Consider the following 12,646-nt stretch of genomic DNA (forward strand, 5'->3'; position numbering starts at 1 on the left):
TGTCTCCCTTTAAAAATACTTTCTAAAAGTCACATAGGACACTTCTATTTGCATCCCTCAGCCAGAAATTAGTATATAGTCCCACTTAGCTGCATGGTAGCTATGTGTTCAGCTAAAAATCATTAATGCCATGGCAAAGGAAGAAGGTGACGGGAATTGGAGGCAGTAACTAGTTGTCTCGGCCCCAACTGCTTATCTTCGAATTCTTGCTATGTCAAAAAAATAACTTCACAATTGATTAAACTTTTAAAATTAGGATTCCCTTACATGAATCCAAATGCAATCTGTAATTGAATCAGAATTTGGATTCTAAGAGGGTGCTAAGAGTAATAGAAGATAAAATATGGAATCGACTAAAGGAAGAAAGTAGGGCATTGGACAATATGGACTCGCATTGCATACTAGAAAATTGGTGATGATTGTTCTGCGGAATTAGGTCAAACTGTTGTCTGTTGTATTTTAGACCATAAGACTTCCGAGGCTATAGTATTAGGAAAAATGGTAGGGCAATTCAGTCTATTAGAGTGTATGAGTTACTTGTTGTCACTATCATCAGACCATTCTACAAGCAAAGATGGAAGAGTTGTTTTAATGATCTATTGCAGTGTAATAAACTACTTCAATACTATCTGATTCAAAACAGTAATTATTATCTCTTTGGTTCTTATCGGCTGACGGGGCTCAGCTGTGTTATTTTCTTGTAAGATCTCTCATGTGATTTCATGTCAGATGGTGAATGGGGCTGGAGCTATCTGAAGTGTTGACTGATCTGGACATCCAAGAGTCTTTCTTCCCTTACATGTCTGATGCTTTAGCTAGCATGTCTGGGAGAACTGGGAAGCTGGGATCTCTCTCTCTGCATGCAGCCTCTCCTCATGGGTAAAGTGAGTTTCCTCACAGCATGATCATCTCAAGGTGGTCATGCTTCTTACATAGTTGTTAGCTTTCCCCAGACTGAGTATATGAGAAACCGAGCTGTAAGCTACTAGACTTCTTATAATCTAGCCTTGAAAAGCATGCAGCATCACTTCTGCCACATTCTATGGTCAAAGGTGAATTACAGGGCCAACCTAGATCCAACGAGTGAGGACTACACAAGTTTATGAATACCAAGAAGCATGATTCATTAGAGTTGGAGTACTGTCTTTGAAGAGAATACAAACTTGCTAAGAGAGTTGCTTTATGCCTGTGTTCTGAGATCTAAATTGGATAGTAAATTTGGATACTGAAAAATTGTGAAAATCAATTGTTTTTGTATTCTAAACAAAAGAAATTTTAATCACAGCTGTGAGAGCCTTAGCAAGAGCAAAGACTGACCCAAGTAACTTTTCTTGAGAGTCCTCTATCAAAGAAAGCTTTTTAGGTCAGCAACATGGCAGAGCGAGCTATCCCCTTTATATCTCCCCCTTCAAACTACAACTAAATGGACATTCATTGATCAATGGAGGATACCCACATAGCACAACAGGATACCTGAAAGACCCACACAGCTATACATCTGAGGGTGGATGACTACCCCCAGGGAGGTGGTGGAGATAGGTGAGCACTCTCTGGACCCCCAGTAGCCCTGTGCACGGAGCAACTGCTCTCCTGGCTGGCGTGAGTGCCCATAGTACTGCTATGGCCCCAAAGGTGGGAGTGCATCTTGGAACAACTGTGGGAGCAGGCAGTGGTCGACCTGAGCCCCCATGTGATCACTTTCCTGTCCAGCAGGAGAGCCTGCAATGCTGCTGCAGTCCCAAAGAGTGGCCCAGGCTTGGAGCCTGTGAGGAAACCCCACCCACCAAGTATAGAGGCTGGTGCAACCTTAAGAAGAGGCATCAGCACATCTACACATCCAGGTGAATGCTCTCCCAGCTGGCCAAGCACCCATAATACCCCACAACTTCCAGCAGATGGGGCGGGATCAGAAATACAGCTCTTGATTCTCCCCAGTGGTAACAGGTGGAATCTTCAACCTGATAACACCACAAATGCCCTGGAAAAAGATTAGTTCATTAAACACCACGAGAAACTTCAGCAACAATTCAGAGCAGAAGGAGAATGACAATTCTCCAGAAACCAACTCTGAAGTCACAGAAATTTACAATCTAAATGACAGAGAACTCAAAATAGCTGTCACGAAGAAACTCATCAGGTTATAAGAAAACTCAGAAAGATAGTTCAGTGAGCTCAGGAATAAAATTGGTGAGAATAAGGGATACTTCACCAAAGAGATTAAAACTATAAAAAAAAGCAGAAATTCTGGATATGAAGAACACAACAAATGAAATAAAAAAATAATCTAGAATCCTCAAAGAAAGCTTTTGATTTTGAAGGAAAAGATGGAGTTAATGCTGTTGCCATCCAAACAAAGACTGTTGTTTTAAATTGCTTCAAGATAGCTGCAATAGACTAAGGACTACCAGGATGTGCAGAGCAGAGGCCAGTTGGTTAAAGAAAGGACTCTTCAGGTTCAAAGACTATATGTCAGCAAGATCATTAGTTCTCATTTTACATACTTAGAACTGATAGACTGGAAGCCTACTAAGTTTTTGAGGAAATCATTTGTCAAAGAAACTCAAGGCCTTGTAGGCATCAACCTGTGATTTTTGAACCCCCAAGGTCATCCCTTGCAAAGGATTGACAGCTCCTGGGATAGGCATTTTACTCAGAGCTATGGACCAGTGATTGCTATAGTTTCTTATTCTCCATTTCTCCAAATAGAAGAGCTTTGAAAAATTTATTTTATTTTTGTTTATTTTATTTTTGTGAGGAAGATTGGCCCTGAGCTAAACATCTGTGGCTAATCTTCCTCTTTTTGCTTCAGGAAGATTGTCGCTGAGCTAACATCTGTGCCAATCTTCCTCTATTTTACAAGGGATGCTGCCACAGCATAGCTTGATGAGCTGTGCTAGGTCTGCACCCGAGATCTGAACCTGCAAACCTCAGGCCACCAAAGCAGAGCCTGCAGACTTAACCACTATGTCACTGGGCCAGCCCTATTTTTGTTTCTCTTTAATCATGATCTTTCTACCCACTCTCTACTTGGGGCAGAAAGCTTCTCTTTATGTTATAAGTAGCTGGCCCATGAGGAGTCATATCTGGAACCTGTTAGACAGAGGAGTGCACATTAGCCAGAAATTCTTAAATTTGAGTGAGATGCAATAACTGGCTGAGACTTTGAAGTTAGTTCCCTTAGGAAGAGGCTGTACGTGATCTATGCATGGGAAAAAAGGTGTTTAGGGTGTGGGGTGGACATCGTGGTAGCCATTGCTTATTGCCTACTCCATATTCATTTTCTTCTTTCTTCTTCCTTACCAGTAGTACCCCAATATTGTTGTGTGGAACTATGGATACTTTCACTACTGGTTAGGGTATAAATTGGTATTAGACTCTTTGGTAACCAATTTGGCACTGTTTTGTAGAGCTGATCATATGCATATCCTAAGAACCAATAACTTCATTCCTGTGCTTTGGAGAAACTCTTGCACATGTACACTGGAAAGATTTGCAAGAAATTCCACAGAACCATTATTTGCAATGGCAGAAAAACTGGGAACAACCCAAACATCATCAAAAGAAGAATGAATAAATACACCATGGAATATTTATACAATGGAAAATTACCTATCAGTGAGAATCAATGAACTACAGTCATGTGGAGCAATACAGATGAAAATATGAAGAGAATGTTGAGTAAAAAAAAAAAGCAAGTTGCTGAAGACCTCATACTTTACAATCCTATACTGTAATACAAAAAATAAGCAAAATTATATAATATATTGTTTGGGTATATGTGCCTATGTGATAAAACTAGTTTTTGAAAAGCAATGGCATTACTAACATAAAATTCAGGTGGCTGTTACCTCTATGGAGGAGAGGAAAGGGATGGGAGTGGACACACAAGTGACCTGTCTATGTGTAAGGTATAAAGGTAAGATTTGAGTTCTTAAGTTGAGTGGTTTGGGATTATGCTTTAAACTCACATATATGTCACAACTCTTTTTATGTATGAAGTAGTACACAATAATGAAGACACACTTTGTGTGCTGATGTGGGATGGTGTCTAAGATAGATGGTTAAGTAAGGCAGCTATATCCTGGTTTGCATGGGATGTCATGGTCTGCACCTAGGGTCCCACATAATTGTTAATTGCATCATTTTCCCCCTCAAATAGGCGCAATTAAAATGATATTTACATGTTCATCCTATTGTTAAGTAAATAAAATGCAAGGTGCAGAACAGTGTTTATATCATGCTCCACTTTGTGTAAAATGACACTCAAAAACACATAAATTTAAATTTAAAGAACCAACAAAAGAATTAATTACAGCCAACGTTTTGAAAAAGAGGAGGACTTGTGGAAATGAAATACTTGGGAAACAGGGTACTTTACAACTGGATAACAGTGGATGCCTGTGGAGCAGAATCAGATGGTTGAAAGACAGGGATGAGAGACTGACTTTTCTCTGTAAACCCATTTGACCTGTTAGAATTTTGTGCCTTATACATGTATTACCTATTTAAAAAAGAAATTTAAAACAACAAAACTCATTTTCAATATAATGTGAGCCACGCCAGGATAACTATTACCGTACTAGCTTCCATTTATTGGGTTCTTGCTTTGTGCAAGGCACAGTTCTAAACACTGTGCATATGTTAGATTAATTAATCCTCACATCAAACCTAAGAGGTAAGTGGCACTACTACTAGTTGTGTGACTTGGAAATGTTGCCTGATTTCTTCGGGTAAAACTATTTTTATTCTATCCTACGTATACTATTCTTATTCTTGCTCATATTGTGATATCACATATGTTAAATGTCAAATGTTTGCTAAATTAGTAGCTATTGTAGAAAGTGTTCTGGATTAGAAGTCCTGAGCTCTTTTTCTTTCCCAGTTACTTATTTCCTATATAAACCTCATCAAGTCACTTTGCCTCCTCCCTGAAAGAGCCTGGGCTTTTCAGTGTAGCTTGGAAACAATGTGCCTTCTCGTTTCACAGGCTACTGTGAGGATCAAATGAAGGCATACAAGTTAAGGCGGGTTGGGAACCAGAATGCACCATATGAATATGGGTTACTATTATTATTAATGACCTACTATAACACTTCAATCAAGAAAGCCATAAATCAAAGAGATGTAACTGAAAACAATTTGAAGACTATTTTCACTTTCAGCACAAGTGGTATTTCCTCGTTGCGTGTTGCTTTCTATAGCCCACAGTTTTATGCATAGCACAGCCTTGAAATGGATCAGCAAGAACATAATGATCGTACTTTAGGCAGGAAATGTTAAATGATCCTTGTATGTCGTTATGGGCTAAGCCTCGATTAATTCAGGAGGTGGATTTCTCAGTGGAAAAGAAAGCAAATGACCTCATGTCATTTACTGTACATGAATAAATTTTACATTTGGGGATAAAATGGTAAGATAAGTTGAATTTATGGCTTTTTCTCTTAAGAACACCCTGGCAATACTACACAGTATTTACTTAGCTTCACTGTCTCTTCTTTTGCATAATTTGGGAGCAGACTCCTTTCCTCCTCCCCCTGCTCCTTCTTCCTCTTTTCAGGAACAAAACAACTATGTAAAACACTATAAAATAACAACAACAAAAAAGCCTTACCAGAAATTAAAGAGAGAAAAAGTAGAGGAATTTGATTTTATTAAAAAATAGCATCTATGAAAACATATGCAGAATATTCTACAGGGTTTTCAAATTAAAAATCCTTCAGAATGCCAGGTATATAATAATGGGACAGTTAAAGAAATGAGAGGAAAGGCAAAATATATAGCTGTGTCGTTTTTACAGCTTTGTGAAGTTGCCTGGTAGACTTGCCTATGGTTTGGTTGATTTTAGTTTTTCTTGGCTCTTATAAGAGCAGAAACCCAGAAAAATCTTCTAGAGATCTTTATCTCATTGGTGATAAAAAAAATTCATAATACCAATAGGTTCAGACAGCTCAGTTTATTCCTGCACAGAAATTTTATTTTTCTCTCAATAATGTCTCATCCTCCCCCTCTTCTCCATAGAGCCTTTAACCTCCCTGCAGTGACACTCCACTGAGCCGCTTTCTAAGGGGAGAAAGAATGTTTGAAAATGTGGGGAAAGATGCGAACAGCAACCCACATGAAAATCTTTATTTAGATAGTTTTTATCCTGAGATTTAAAAAATGCCCACCAAGGTACTCAATCCTATTTTCTTAGCAAAGGGAAGACAACAAAGGAAGAAGGTGGGCAATGCTAATACACCTGCACCCTGGTTGGAATTCAACATTTCCTCTTATTTAGTGCTTTATTATTTTATTGTTAGTCTCTATCCAGAGCTCACAGCATCAATAGGCAAGAGCTTGCTGGGTAGCAAATTTGAGTGTGGGTTTTGAAGTCAACTTGACCTCACTTCAGATTCCTTGAGTATTTTTAGATCTGATAGTTTAACTGCGTCAGCAGAAGTAACCAGAAATTTTACCCTACCCAAAACAAACAAAACAAAACAAGACAAAATTTGAAAGAGTAATAGTAACAACAATGAAAGCAAAATAGCCAAAACGTATGTTTACTGTAGTGGAAAGAGATTCTATTTGAAGTCAGGAAATCTGCATTTAATTTTCTAGAACAAACACTCGCGAGTGATGTGAACATAAACTCCTTAGCCTCTTTCTTCATCGGTTCAATGGGAGTGACTACTTGCCTAACTTCTCTATAGTTCGTGTGCAGACTGAACAATGGTATATCTCAGGGATCAGTAAACTTTTTTTGAAAAGGGCCAGAGAGTAAATGATTTAGGTTTTGTGGGTCATTATGGTCTCTACAACAAATACTCAACTCTACTGTTGTAGGGCAAAAGCAGCCATAGACAATACAAATGCTAACAAATGCATCTGTGTTCCAATAAAACTTTATTTATGAACACTAAAATTCATACTTTATATAGATTTCACGTTTCCAAAAAATTCTATCCTTTTTTTGATTTTTTCTCCAAGCGTTTAAAAATGTAAAAATCATTCTTAGTTGCAGGCTGTACAAAAACAAGCGGTGGGCTGGATTTGACCCACAGGCTATAATTTGCTGACTTTGATGTATATCAAAGCGTTTAATAACCTTCCATAAGTGTAAGTAGTTGTTACTATGTTGTGTAAGATCACTGAGGTACATTTTAATGACAGATTGATTTCCCTGTGTCACCTCAAACTTGGTGAGATTTCTGCTTGCCATCTCTGCAACATTTCAGTGTTGTTCCAAGAAAATCATTTAAGAGGGGAGGATCTTTTGACTAAAAAAGTTCCAGGATGCATTTCCCACCCAGAGAGAAATAGTTGTAGAGTTACTTGGCATTTGAAATTAGATGAACTATTGAATCATCTCAGAGTGAAGCATCCTGGATTTCCCTAGACGACGTAGGCGTTCATTTTACACCTTGTACCTGCCCCAATATACAACCCCATCACATTGTATTGTAATTGTCTGCTTAGGTGTTGGTCTCCCAATGGATTAGGAGCTTTGTGAGGGTAGAGACTGGGCCCCAGTACCTACTAAAGTGTCTCACAATATTATTTGTTTGTTTATCTATGCCCCTGTCCAGCTAATAAAGAATCGACAGAGTTTTCAAAAATACTTACAGAAAAAAAAACATATAAAATAGACGGGGAAATAGGATAAAGGAGAAATATGAGAGTTAAAATTATAAAGGGGAGGTAAGAGTATCACAGAGAAGTATGTTCCACTTGGGGCTGTCCGTGGCTCCACATGGCCAGCCATCTTGCCCCTGTCATTTCCAGCAGCGGAAGCCAACTTCTTTTTTTTTTTTAATTTTATCTTTTTTTATTTTTTGAGAGGAAGATTAGCCCTGAGCTAACTGCTGCCAATCCTCCACTTTTTGCTGAGGAAGACTGGCCCTGAGCTAATATCCATGCCCATCTTCTTCTATTTTATAGATGGGACGCCTACCACAGCATGGCTTTTGCCAAGTGATGCCATGTCCGCACCTGGGATCCGAACCAGCGAACCCCGGGCTGCTGAGAAGTGGAACGTGCGAACATAACCACTGTGCCAGCAGGCCAGCCCCAGGAAGCCAACTTCTGATTACCCTGATCTGCAGATAGACATGGAGTACCACGACTGGTCTGCAGACGTTACTAAGGGAGAAGGTGGTCACAGCATTTGAGAGATGATGCTGGATTAGTAATTGTATATCTATATTCTCTGGCCTCACAAGATTATGTCATTAGTTCAAAAGTGAGAATTAGGCAAAATTTGAAAATGTAGGCAAAGTTTATCTTTAGAGTCTCCCTACCTCTCCTTTCATCCCCCTTTTCTGTGCAGGTTTGCACCCTATTCCACACCCCGCAGGCCTTTGCTCTCAGCTCTCTATTAGCTAATTACTGTTGATATGGGTTAGCTCCTGATGCCTTTCAGCAGCACTCTCAACATCTTAAAATGTTCTAAGGGAAATGCAAAGGCTCCATGGAAAAATAAGTTTGAAAATCTAGCTCCTGCCCTGAGAATTGCAATATAAGTCCTCCTGAGAATTCCACAGTAAATCCACCTGTGTAAATATTGCTCAAATGGGTTTGATTATGGAATTTTTTTCAGATAATCTCTAATAACATCTGATGGATTCATTTTCTATATATTTCAATTCACTTCAATTAAGCAAATACATCATTTAGAGAAAACTGCCTACTGAATCGAATACTTCATAAGTAAGAAGAGTAATTCTTCCCTTCATGGAGCTTATCATTTAGCGAGGAATGACCCACTTTGGGGACAAATGCCTTATAATATTATTCTTGGCAGTATGTGAACTTTAACAGAATTGTTTGCGAGGGTTAAACATCTTTCAAAACCCAAAGAAATGATTCTTTAGGGTTGAAACATTTTAGGACCCACAATAAGCAGCAAAGAAGAGAAGATATTTTTAGGAAGGGGCCCAAGTTCAGTGTCTCATAGTACATACTATACAAGATGCAGTCTATTCCATATACTCATAAATGCAATTTGCAGCATGGTAGAATGGCATCGAACTTGGGATCAGGAAATGTGAATTTGAATCCCGCCTCTCTCACACGATCTTTTTTGTTCTGGAGCAAAATAACGCCATGATTACATATTTAGAAAACACAAGAGAGTATACTCACAACTACTAGAAATTATATGGGGCCAGCCCCATGACTAAGTGGTAAAATTTCTGTGTACTCCACTTCAGTGGCCCAGGTTCCCGGGTTTGGATCCTGGGTATAGACCTGCTCTACTCATCAGCCATACTGTGGAGGCATCTCACATACAAAGTAGAGGAAGGCTGGCACAGATGTTAGCTCAGGGCCATCTTCCTCAAGCCAGAAAATAAAAAAGAGGAGGATTGGTCATGAGTGTTAGCTCAGGGCAAATCTTCCTTACACAAAAAAAAATAAAAACTACTAGAAACTATAAAAGAACCCAACATGATCATTGGTTACAAAATTGATATGTAAAATCAATTGCTCTACTATATACTGACAATAACTGGTTAGAAAATTTAATGGGAGAGAAAGCTCTCCTTTATAAGGGCAACAAAAAAACACAAAATAGGGCTAAATGTAACAAGAAATGTTCAGAACCAAAATTCTGCTGTGGGAGAATAAATTTTAACAGACAATTTCTGGTTCCAGAAATATCTTGGACAAATTTGCTTCTGACCTCCAGCTTTTCTGATGTGAAATCAGAGTTCATTTGTATTTTTGTTCTGCTTCGTATAACATCATTTTTTCCTCTGGCTGATTTTAAGAATATCTCTGTAGCTTTGCTTTTTAAGAATCTGACTATGATATGCCAAGGGGTTTATATTTTTCACCAAATTTAGGAAATTCCTCTTCATCCTTTTTTGAAATGTTTTCCCTCCATTTCACTCTCTCCTTTCTTTCTAGATATGGATATTGGACCACTGTTAGGCTATTGTTCCGCAAATACTTGAGTATTTCATTATGCTTTTCAGTCTTTTCTTTTTTTCTCTGATAATCTGTTTGCATACTTGTGACTGATCTTTCCTAACCTTTCTTTATCAACTTTTCTTCTTCAGAGCTGCATTTACAGTTAAGTCTATCCTGTGATTTTTTCATTTAAAATGATGTACTTTTCAGTTTCCAATTTCCATTTAGTTCTTTGTTATACTTTCAATTTTTTGGCTGCAGTCTTCTATTGGTTTTCTCATTATAACTTTTTTTAAAAATTTAAATCTGTATTAAAATAAATAGCTTTATATTCTGTTTTTAAATTGTCGGCTGCTAATTCCAGAGTCTTGGCTGCTAATTCCATAGCTGTTTCAACACATTTTTTGTTCTCTAAATTGTGGATCACATTTTCCTGCTTCTTCGCACATCTAATAATTTTGAATTGTATGCTAGGCATTATCAGTATGTGGAGGCAGGGTATAGATTATGTTATCTTATTCCAAAAGGAAATTTTATTCTGCCATATAACTAAATGAACTAGGTCCTTTTGATCATGTTAGGATTGATTTTATGCTGTGTTAGGATAGAAATATTTCAGTTTTGTCCTCAGTCCTACGACATGGCCCTAACTCTAGGACTTGGTCCTCACTCCTAAACTCTGGCCTTTCAGGGGTTTCAACTGAATGTCTGAAGTGTTCAGTGTGGTCTCTTCACTTTGGGATTGAATCCTACCTTCTCCTAACAATCTGAAATCTCCATTTATATCTTCTGTATCTCCATGTATCTCTCAGATCCACAACAATTGCTCTGTTGCTCTTCATAGAGTCTTGTTCTGCACAAACTTATCCCATCTGTAAGCTAAGGTATCAAGCCAAGAATTCTACCATGTAGAATTCTGGAGGCCCTTTCTGTACATTTCCCTCCTCTCTGCTAACCTGCCCCTCAAATTTAATCCACCTCACCAGACCTGAACTCTAATCTCTGCCATTTCAAGTCAGTAAGACTACTGCTCTGCTTGCATTTCATCTTCTTGTACTGAAGTCAGGAAAGTGTCCCCAGGCTGATTGCTGGGAAAATGTGAGTTTAACCTTGTGGGTTTGCCTTCTGTCAAGGATCACATTTCAACTGTGTTTATTATTCAATGCCTGAAAAACAGTTGCCTCATATTTTGTTCTGTTTTGTAATTGCTTGAAGAGACATGATAAGTTTTATACCATTTTCTCCATCACGGCTAGAAGTGGAAATCAGCACTTTTTTTGTATTTGTAAGTCTGCTTTACATCAGTGAGTGCCAACTTTGGTTGTGAAACATTCAAATTGCCTGCAATCATTTTAAAGGTACTGTAAAACTTTCATAACAATAGCTTTGTAAGATCAAGAGTAGGCATTACTATAAAATAATTTTTAAAATACAGCAGAAGAAATAAGGTTGAAAGTCTCACTTAAAGCTGTATAATGTCGGTGTGCCATCAACTGAGATGGGGAAGGCTGAGAGTGAAGTAGGTTTCTGGTGGAGGAGCAAGAGTTCAGTTTTGGATACGTTGCTCTGAGATGCCTCTTAGCCCAGGCCTGCTCCAAGTGTGATTCCTTCCTTGGACAGTTAATTGTCCCTGATGAGCAAGCACTACTTTTGTTTGAGTTTGGTATCTCTTAGATGGGAAAATGCAGCCTCCTGGGAAACTTGCTGCTATGGCATCAATGAAACGTCAAGGATTGCATAAACCTATGTACCATCAACTGAGTGACTGTGGGGATCATGTTGTCATAATGAACACAAGGCACATTGCATTTTCTGGAAAAAAATGGGAACAAAAAGTATACTCCTCACATACTGGCTACCCAGGTGGATTTAAACAAGTAAGAGCTGCTCAACTTCACCAGAAGGATCCAGTGGCGATTGTACAACTGACTATTTATGGCATGCTGACAAAAAACCTTCACAGAAGAAGTCTGATGCAGAGGTTGCATCTTGTCCCAGTTGAGGATATACCAGAAGATATTCTTAAGAATTTAGTGGAAGAGCTTCCTCAACCACGGAAAGTACTCAGACATCTAGGTGAGTGTACACACAAGAAGAAAGAGGCCTTCCCAAGAATGTGGTCTCCACCTGAAGATTACTGGCTATAGACGACTAAAAATTGCAGAAAATAACAATGAGGTGATTGAAACTTTTTCCTGGTGAATTTCTCCTAACTTACAGGGCAGAGGGAACCAAGGGCTGCATTTTGACAAGAAAGTTGTTACGAGTGCTGAAAATTTGTGGAGAAAGGTCAGGACACGTTCCTTCAATAGGAAATTGAAATAAAATACACTATTTTATAGAATTATTTTATTATGTAATCTGATTTGAATGTTATAAATGATGATAAGAATAAAGTTGCTTACTTGGTTAAAAAACTGTGTAATATCTTTCAAAACTTAAGTCTAAAGAGAACATTTTACGCTGTAATAGAATTGTTATTTGGCAGCATTGATTTTGTTCCTCAAAGGCCCAAGCCTAAGATTTCTATATTAAACTAACCAATCCAAAAACAATCTGTACCCTCACAGATTGCTTTTTTACAGGAGTTTAAGGAAATAAATCATTGCGAATTCTGGTAACGATTGGCTTAATTAGCAAATAAATGCCTAATAAATAAATTTCTTTAAGATAGGAGACTCACACAAGAAAAATAAGTACTATAGTTTGATAAAAGTCACATTTGAAGTAAGGTCAGAGTGGAAGTTGAATATTA

General features: G+C 38.2%; 1 pseudogene; it reads left to right on the plus strand.

The window, feature by feature from the left end:
• Positions 1-12,276, plus strand: part of LOC111775095 (large ribosomal subunit protein uL13m pseudogene) — a 29,825-nt pseudogene extending 17,549 nt beyond the window's left edge.
• The last annotated feature ends 370 nt before the right edge of the window (positions 12,277-12,646 follow it).

The sequence above is a fragment of the Equus caballus genome, chromosome 9 (genome assembly GCF_041296265.1).
Source record: "Equus caballus isolate H_3958 breed thoroughbred chromosome 9, TB-T2T, whole genome shotgun sequence".
Taxonomy (NCBI): domain Eukaryota; kingdom Metazoa; phylum Chordata; class Mammalia; order Perissodactyla; family Equidae; genus Equus; species Equus caballus.